Source organism: Chrysochloris asiatica, unplaced genomic scaffold (assembly GCF_000296735.1).
Source record: "Chrysochloris asiatica unplaced genomic scaffold, ChrAsi1.0 scaffold00327, whole genome shotgun sequence".
Lineage (NCBI taxonomy): Eukaryota > Metazoa > Chordata > Mammalia > Afrosoricida > Chrysochloridae > Chrysochloris > Chrysochloris asiatica.
In genome coordinates this window covers 2,041,692-2,050,579 of record NW_006408845.1, presented here as the reverse complement: position 1 = coordinate 2,050,579, position 8,888 = coordinate 2,041,692, and positions in this window count along the sequence as shown.

Sequence of the window (8,888 nt, the reverse complement as noted above, 5' to 3'; positions counted from 1 at the left end):
CAGAGTGCTCCTTGGAGGCCAAGATGGCCAAACTTGGTCTCTCATAAATTGGACATATTGTCAGGAGGGACCAATCACTGGAGAAGGATATCATGTTTGGTAAGGTAGAGGGTCAGAGAAAAAGAGGAAGATCCCCAACAAGATGGATTGGACTCAAGCGTAGCAACAGTAGTGAGGTTGGCCCAGGATCGGGTAGTGTTTCATTCTGCTGTGCATAGGGTCGCTATGAGTCGGTACCGCTTGATGGTACCTAACAACAACAACAACCTACACTCAGGACTCAGAATCTGGAGAAGTTAGCTCCTCTGAGACAGCTGGCTTAATAAACCTGAAACTTTGCTTCACCTCTCCAAGTGGCCTCGGTTTCTTCAGTGACGGATCTAGAGCTGCTGTAACACTATTAACTAGTTAAACCAGTTACCATATAAACTATCTTAACCTCATTTCTTACTGAGTTTTGAAATACCGTTAGAGAAAAACATAAATTCAGGTTTAAATTACAGGTTTAATTTATAGTAAACATTCTTTGAATTTCGTTATTTCCTTTGAAAACTCTTCTGCATTAGCTTTATACCCCTCTGAACATATTTTTAAAAAATAAACATAACCAAATCATTTTGGTTCAAAATCATTTTTTTAAGAAAGGAAAAGGATCTGGTGATCTGCTTCTGTAAAAATTAGAACCAGGAAAATGGTATGCAATAGTTCTATTTGTAACATATCAAACCCACTGAATAACAACAGGTTTGATTTCTTTGTGTGGATATTTCAAACCCAACAGCCCTCTGCAGAAAAAGATGGAGGTTTTCTGCTCCTATAACTATTTACAGCTTTAGAAACCTTATTCTGAATCTCTATAATTGGGCATCAACTCAAGTGCAGTAGGTTTGGTATAGGTTATATGTGACGAAAAGGAACTCTGGTAGTGTAGTGGTTACAAATCGGGCTGCGAACTGCAAGGTCTCCAGTTCGAAACTGCCAGCTGTTCTATGGGAGAAAGATGAGGCTTTCTGCTCCCATAAAGATTTTCAGCCTCGGAAACCCTGTACAGGGTCGCTATGAGTTGGAACCGACTCCACAGCACATAACCAACCAATCAACCATATGTGACGAAACTAGCTTCAAATGTCCTTAATCACTGTTAGTTGTAGGTTCTTATAAAGATCACCTGATAGGATTTTACAACAGCCATTGGCCAAAAGCAGTAAGCAAATTGAAAGCATAGTTATCCCTGGGAATTAAAAGCAAATAACAACAAAAACACTGCCATGGAGTCAATTCCAACTCATAGCAACCCTATTAGGGTTTCTGACACTGTAAATCTTTACATGAGCAGGCAGCCACATCTTTCTCCTGCTGAGTAACTGGTGGGTTTGCACCTTCCACACAGCTATAGCAGCCCAAGTATAACCACAAGGTTCCTTATCCCTGGGAATAAAACTCACTGCCACTGAACTGATTCTGACTCAACTCATAGGAACTCTGTATAGGATTTTTGCGGTTGTAAATCTTTACAAGAGCAGAAATCCTCATCTTTCTCCCACAGAGCAGCTGATCAATTAAGTTCAGCAGTCCAGGAGCTCTGGTAGCGTAGTGGTTACGAATCGGGCTGCAAACCGCAAGGTCAGCAGTTCGAAACTACCAGCTGTTCCGTGGGAGAAAGATGAGGATTTCTGCTCCCATAAACATTTACAGCCTTGGAAACCCTGTACAGGGTCTCTATGAGTCAGAACCGACTCCATGGCACATAACAACAACAGTCCAGTGCTCATCCAAGAGCACCAGCAAGATTCCTTACCTCTGGGAATGTTGTTATTATTGTTAAGTGCCTTTGTTGTCCTCTGGGTGTAGGTTCATTTCACTCACTGCACCCAAAGAATTGGTGGCAAGTTGCACTCTATCACAATCAAACAAGACACCAGCACAATGCACAATGTAGCTGCTCTCACATATGGTAATAAAGGGAAGGAATATTCATTTAATTCCTAGCAAAAGAGTGGAGGTTTCTTGGAAATGAGGCACCACCCTTTTCTGTCTTCACTAGATTCACTATGGTGCCAAGGGATGTGCAATTTGTATGCCCAGGTTTAGGTAAAGTCCCTAGCTAGAGATTTTTTTTGTCTCTGTGTAGTTGGTTATAGTAATTTTAATTGGTTGGTTCTGCTTAGTGATTTGGCTTTTAAGGTTCTTTTCTTTTGTGGTTGACTGCACCTTGTGCTATTTTTCCTACGATGGTCCCGGTCCTGCTTCCTTTTTCCTTGCCCCTTGCCTGTCCCTACCACTGTCAAGTCGTTCCAACTCATAATGATCCTATAGAGCGTTTCCGAAGAGCAGCTGGTGGGTTTGAACTGCTGACCTTATGGTTAGCAGTCCAGTTCTGATCCTACAGCACCACACCATGAGTCCAATGTTGTTGTTGTTAAGTACAGTAGAGTCAGTTCCAACTCATAGTGACCCTGCACAGGGTTTCCAAGGCTGTAAATCTTTACGAGAGCAGAACGCCTCACTGATAGTCTTGAACAGCTGACCTTGAGGTTGGCAGCTCTACTCATAACCACTATGCTACCAGAGCTCCTTTATGCTACCAGAGCTCCTTAAACTACCTTTAAATGTCATTAGAAATAAGCCTTTTAAAGATTATTTTTAAAAGCTGTGAAGAATATCTGTTTCTATACATTAGTTATTGAGATAAACAACAGCACTACACAAACTAATAATTCTAAATTAAATTTTTTTCTAATGTTAAAAGCAACAATCTGCTGACAAGAAAATAAGGAATACTCACAGACACACATAGAAGTAATTGAAATCAACAGCCGGAGAGATAAAGTTGGTGTGGTAACTATCTTCTGCCCTGGATATTTACTAAAACTGCAGTTTTCATACCTATAAGAATGAATGAACAGAAACAGAACCTATGGGCCAACCAAATGGGGAATTGTCAAAGATATCATCTCATCATAAAGTCAGGATTCCAGAGATTTATACTCTTTTTATAAGAGTATAGCAATAAATCTGTTTGTTACGGGAGTCACCCTGAAGGAGTTGCCAACGCCACCCACATGGGTTGTAACAAAGGAAGGAGTTTTATTGTGCCAGCACATGGCTCAGTCGATTCACCATCCAGAGACTGAGCCCCATCTTCCCTGTGTGAGGATATTTTATAGGGAATTTGTTGTTGTTAAGTGCTGTCGAGTCGGTTCCGAACCATAGTGACCCTGTATAGGGTTTCCGAGGAGCATCTGGTGAGCTTGAACCGCCGATCTTGCAGTTCGAACGACTTTGCAGTCTGGCACATTAACCCACATCGCCACACCAGGCAATAGGGGTACATAAATGAGTTCATTTGGGATTGGGTGGGTTGGAGGAGAGGGACAACAGCTTCATGGCACCACCTAGGATTGGTTTGTTCAAACACTGCAGGGAACGATGTGTGAGCAGTTACAGAAGCGGAAGCAGGTAAACATTAGCTAAGGGCTTTGTTCCCTCACAGAGGTGGGCCAGAAATAGAAGATTAGCGTGGGTAATCATATGAGGCCAAGGTGATCTGTTGCTTAATTCCTGCAATGTGAACTCTGCTCCAGGAATGAGTTGTGAGCCTAGGGGATACGGGAGCTAGCACCTATTTCTGCAGGCCTGCCTGCCTCACACTTAGTATCACCCACTGGACTGAAAAAAAAAATACTAGTTGGCCAGCCTTTTAGAGCTAAGCTGAAGATAGTGTGTTAGAAATTCTCACAGACAAATTCAAATTACAAGTCATCACTAAAGTTGGTTTGCAGCCTAAATTCATAATGGCTGGATGGGGAAAAAATACCCTCAAGTTGAAAATTAATTTAGAGAAATCCCAGATTGGAATTACTTACAAGAACACAAGTTCTTTCTTAGGCTTTCACCCCAGACTTCAAAGACTTCTGAGTATAAAAGAACAAGAGGGAAAAAAAGTTGTAAATCAAAACTATCTGAACATAGAAGGAAATAAGATTCTGACAGAGAATTAACAGAAATAATACAGCAGAAATAGTAGCAAGGTTGTCAGACAATGGAATCAACAGATATGTTGTTGTTGTTGTTGTTGTTGTTAGGTGTCATCTAGTCAGTAACAACTCATAGTGACCGTATGTACAACAGAATGAAACACTGTCTGGTCCTGTACCAACCTCACAATCGCTATGCCTGAGCCCATCATTGCCAAAACTGTGCCAATCCATCTCATTGAGGGGACTTCCTCTTTTTCTCCCATACTGCGCTTTACCAAATATGATATCCTTCTCCAGTGACTGGTCCCTCCTGATAATATATCCGAAGCATGAGAGAGGAAGTTTGGCCATCCTGGCTTCCAAGGAGCACTCTGGCTGCCCTTCTTCCCACACAGATTTTATTTGTTCTTTTGGCAATCCATAGTACTTTTATTTTCCTCCAACACCATAACTCAAATGCATCAGTTCATCTATGGTCCTCCTTATTCACTGTCCAACTTAAGCATGCATGTGAGATTATTGAAAATACCAAGGCTTAGGTCAGGCGCATCTAAGTCCTCAAACTGACATCTTTGCTCTTGAGCATTTTAAAGAGTTCTTGTGTATCAGATTTGCCTAATTCAATAGATCATCGTTTGATTTCTTGACTGCTGCTTCCATGAGTGTTGATGGTTGATCCAAGAAAAATGAAGTCTTTGGCAATTTCAAATGCATATGGATGTTGTTTATTGGCCCAGTGTTGAGGATTTTTGTTTTCTTTACATTGAGATGCAATCCATACCGAAGGCTATGGTCTTTGATCTTCATCAGTAAGTATTTTAAGTCCTCTTCACTTTCAGCAAGCAAGGTTGTATCATCTGCATATCGCAGGTTGTTAATAAGTCTTCCTCCAATCCTGATACCATGTTTTTCTTCATATAATCCAACTTCCAGATTATTTGCTCAGTATACAGATGAATAAGTATGGTGAAAGAATATAATCCTGGTGCACACCTTTCCTAATTTTAAACCATTTGGTGTTCTCTTGTTCTGTTTGAACAACTGCCTCTTGGTCTATGTACAGGTTCCTCATGAGCACAATTAAATGTCTGGACTATTCATACTTCATGATGTTGTCCTTAGCTTGTCATGATCCACACAATCAAAAACCTTTGCATTGTCAATAAAGTACAGGTAAACATCATTCTGGTATTCTCTGCTCTCAGCCAAGATCCATCTAACATCAACAATGATATCCCTCATTCCACATCCTCTTCTGAATCTGGCTTGAACCTCGGAAAGTTCTCTGTGAATATATGGTTGCAGACTTTTTGGAATCCCTTTAGTAAAACTGTATTCGTATGGGATATCAATGATATTGTCCAATGAGTTCCATATTCTATTGGGACACCTCTCTTTGGAATGGGCACAAACATGGACCCTTTCAGTCAGTTAACCAGGTAGTTGTCTTCCAAATTTCTTGGCATAGATGAGTGAATGCCTCCAGTGCCAAATCAGTTTGTTGAAAGATTTATACTTGTATCTATCAATTCCTGGTACCTTGTTATTTGCCAATGTCTTCAATGTACTTTGGACTACTTCCTTCAGAATCATTGGCTGCTGATCATTTGCTACCTCTTGAAATGGTTGAACATCGACAATTTCTCTTAGGTGCAGATTCTAGAAGTGACTATTTCATATAAGGAAATATAATCCATTACTGTCTATGTAACTTGTCCCAATCTTGGACGTAGGGAATGCAAACTGAATTAAATCCCCACATATACCCATGGCTGGTATCCTTGACGTGTGAACAACATGCACTATCACAAAACAGAGAATAGATTGTAGATCAGTTGCTTTACTTCTTCTCTCTCAATTATAAAGTCAGTTCCCTGCTTCCACACTTGTCCCCATCTCCGATACCCCACCATCACAGTCAAGAATCAACAAAGAAACTAAAGGGATGCTTTTATAATACATCATGCTGTGTGCCCATCTTTATTCAAAAGCCTGCCCTGGCTCTCCATTTTCCTCCAGGTAAAGGAAATGTCATGCCAATGGCTTGCAAGTCCCTATGTGATCTGCCATCCCACACTACTACCTTTCTGAGCTCATCTTCTTCTCCCTTCCCCTCTTGTATATTCTGTTTTAGCTAAACCTCAAACTGGAAACTTGATTATTTCCAGACACATCAAGCATATTCCAACTTGGGGGCTTTGCACTGCTTTTTCATCTGCCTGGAATGCTCTCCCCAACATAACCACTCAGACAACTCTTCACCCTCTTCAAGTATCTACTCAAATGTTACCTTCCCAATGAGCTCCCCCGCCCCACTATCCTACTGAAACTCTTGTCTACTTTCCAGTATCCTCAGTATCTCCTTCAGTGCCGACCTTGATGTTCGCAGCCCGATTCGTAACCACTACGCTACCAGAGCTCCTTCATGGACCTTATAAGACTCTCAAAATCATTTGGTCTGACCCTGCCAAGGCAACCACAGTTCCAGTTATCACATTGTTGTTGTTAAGTGCAGTTGAGTCAGTTCCAAATCATAGCAACCCTATATATGGTTTCCAAGGAGCAGCTGGTGAATTTGAACTGCCAACTTTATGGTTCAAACCAACCTTGCAGTCCAGCACATTAACCCACAGCGCCACACTAGAACTCCTAGCCATCACATTGTTTTTGTTGTTGTTGTGAAGTGCCGTCGAGATGGTTCTGACCCATAGCAACCCTGTATAGGATTTCCGAGAAGCAGCTGGTAAGCTTGAACTGCCAACCTTGAAGCTCAAACAGCTTTGCAGTCTGGCGCATCAACCCACAGTGCCACACCAGGAATTACGGGTGAGTTAATTAAATGTTTGACCAAATATAGCAAGCTAATTTTTAAGTTGATAACTTTGTATGGTCCACGAATAATGTTATGAATTTTGGTAAAGAAAAGGTTCCCCACCCCTGCACAGGGTGGCTATGAGTTGGAACCTAACTACACGGTACTTAACAACAGCAACAACGACAAATCTCTGCAGAAGCAGGTCACCAGGTTTCTCTCCCACAGAGCCTCTGAACGGGCTCAACCCTCCAACCTTTCAGTTAGCTGCCTAGAACTGAATCTTTGGATCACCATGGTTCCTTGTTTCCATACCATTACCACCTTCTATATTTTTATGTAATTCACAGATTTATTATGCTCATTGTTTGTCTTTCCCTAGTAAGATATAAGAAGTTAAGTCAAATAACTTTGCTACTAGGGTTCAAGATCATACATACAAAGGTTTATTACAAACAAAATGTACTTAAACAAGTCTGCATAATGAGTGGATGACTGCAGACAAGTGCTCTTTGTAATAAACTTGTCTTAGTATCATTAGGGTGACTTCAAAAATAAAGGGATACATAAAAAAGTATTGTGAGTAGATGTTAGCTCAAGGAGTTGCTTTTTCTATCAACTTTTTAAGAAATATTGTAGCTAATAAAGACAGTTTTGTAGAATGATTCACAACTAGGATGAGTCTTGGGTTTCAGTATAATCCAAGGAGCAAGGTCCTTTAAAACTGACTTCCAAGGAGATCTGCTGGACTTGGAAAATTCAAGGCAGAGAGGTCATCTTAAAAGGGTTTGGGGTGATTGTTTGGGGTGACTTCAAAAGGATAATCTTGATAGATTTCTTTAAAGGATACAGGATGATCATTGGGGCTTATTTGAAAGACGTTTTAAGAAAATTGAAAACTGCATTGGTGAGAAAAAGGCCAGGAAAGTTGCCCCAAGAATTTTTATCCATCACAATAATGCACCTGCTCATTTTTTTTAAGGTACCAAGGGCTATCCTGTGAGAATTTTGTTGGGAATTCTAACACCATCAATTCTATACCTATACGCCTGATCTTTCTCCTTCATACATCTTTTTGTTCAAAACTCAAAGAATATCAAAAAGGAACATGATTTGAGTCCCACAAGGGTGGCAAACTGCCATTTGACATGGTGAAAACAGAAGAGTGCAGAATTCTTCAGGGAAGGATTGTTGTTGTTGTTGTTAGGTGCCATAGAGTTGGCTCCAACTCATAGTGGCCCTATGTACAATAGAATAAAACACTGCCCTGTCCTGCAACAGCCTCACAACTGTTATGCTTGAGTCCACTGCTGCTGCCATTGTGCTATTCCATCTTGTTGGGAGTCTTACTTTTTTTTGCTGACCCTCCACTCTATCAAGCAAGATGTCCTTCTCCAGAGACTGGTCCCTTCTGATAACATGTATGAACTGTGAGAAATGAAGTCTCACCACACTGGCTTCTAAGGAACATTCTAGCTGTACTATTTCCAACACAGATTTATTAATTTTCTTGGCTGTCTATGATATATTCAATATTCTTCTCCAACACCATAACTAAAAATGCATCAATCCTTCTATGGTATTCCTTTCACATGCATATGAGGTTGTTAATGAGTCTTCCTCCAATCCTGATGCCATGACCTTCTTCACATAATCCAGCTTCTATAATTTTTGGTGAGAATATAGACTTAATAATTATAGTGAAAGAATACAACCCTGGCACACACTTTTCCTGATATTCAACCATTTAGTATCCCCTTGTTCTGTTCAAACAACTGCCTTTGTCAGGACAGTGGGCTATACTCCAGGTTCAAGTGCCCAAGGAGCGAATTCAGGGAATTTTTCCATAGATGGTCTCCTTGAGTCTTGCTTTACAGGTTTCAACTTATTATTAGTTAACTTTATTTCTTCTTATAAACAGCCTCGTCTCTCACCCACCTTTCTTATCAGAGGTTCCTCATTGCTGAAGTTAACTTGTTTCTTGCTGAGGCAGGACATAACTAGAGTGACTTGAGATCCCCTTCTTTCCTTATTCTAACTACTTAATATCTATGTAGTGATATGGCTGTACTAGGGTTAAGAACAGATTGAATGTT